Below are 804 nucleotides of genomic sequence, written 5' to 3' on the forward strand. Positions count from 1 at the left end.
AAAAAAATTTTTCATTAATCTTTTCTGGATAGTGAACACCAAGGATAAATTTAACCTGGTATGTATTCATGTATCCCCCTTTGCGGCGTGTTTAGTACAAGCCCGTTCGGAGACGGGAATTTGATATCAAGTCGTAGAAAAATATGTTGGGTAAATGCCTCACCAGGATAACAACACTAGGAACTGATTTTCCGGGAGTCCTTTGTGCCACAAGGTAAGCACGCTTCCAGCCACAGTTTGAAAAGGAATGTTAGGCGATGAACTTCACATAATTTTTCCTGCACTTAACTTCTTATATATTGCAGTCGCAGCTGTAATATTTCACTTTTTTCTTTCTCCTCTCCCAGGACGATGCAGTAACACTTGCTGTTTAACACAAGATTTAATCTCACAGAAATGACATGACAATCGGACTCGCTCACATACTAAACGAAATCGAAATGGAATATTTTTAATACTTCTTCAAAAGATCTCTCTCTCTCTCTCTCTCTCTCTCTCTCTCTCTCTCTCTCTCTCTCTCTCTCTCTTTCCAAGTAATACAGCTATCATGTATAGTATATGAATGGTCACGCATTCAAGAATAACAATGCCGAATCTGAGCATTCAACTCGACCCTCAGCTGCAAAGAAAAAAAAAAAGGCACGATTGTGCTTACTCCAGGAGAAATACCATCCTTGTTTCAGTATCAAACGAAAACAACACCTATGTGAATTCCTTAACAATTAATAATGTTGACTTGGAGATTGGAAAACATTGATCGTTGTTTAGTTTCATTTTAAAAACTGTCGGAAAACCAGACATAAA

The 804-nt window shown here is 37.8% G+C and overlaps 1 long non-coding RNA gene across 4 annotated transcripts in view; it reads right to left on the minus strand.

The window, feature by feature from the left end:
• The window catches only part of LOC135221996 (uncharacterized), an 8148-nt gene extending 7567 nt beyond the window's left edge, over positions 1-581 (minus strand). The window contains exon 1 of one of the 4 annotated variants that reach the window (XR_010316151.1): positions 541-581. This is a non-coding gene — a long non-coding RNA (uncharacterized LOC135221996). Of the gene's footprint in view, positions 1-163; positions 179-392; positions 436-458; positions 474-540 lie in introns of those variants that run through there. The other 3 variants (XR_010316152.1, XR_010316150.1, XR_010316149.1) reach the window with 3 other exon arrangements.
• Between the last annotated feature and the right edge of the window lie 223 nt (positions 582-804).

The sequence above is a fragment of the Macrobrachium nipponense genome, chromosome 3, assembly GCF_015104395.2.
Source record: "Macrobrachium nipponense isolate FS-2020 chromosome 3, ASM1510439v2, whole genome shotgun sequence".
Lineage (NCBI taxonomy): Eukaryota > Metazoa > Arthropoda > Malacostraca > Decapoda > Palaemonidae > Macrobrachium > Macrobrachium nipponense.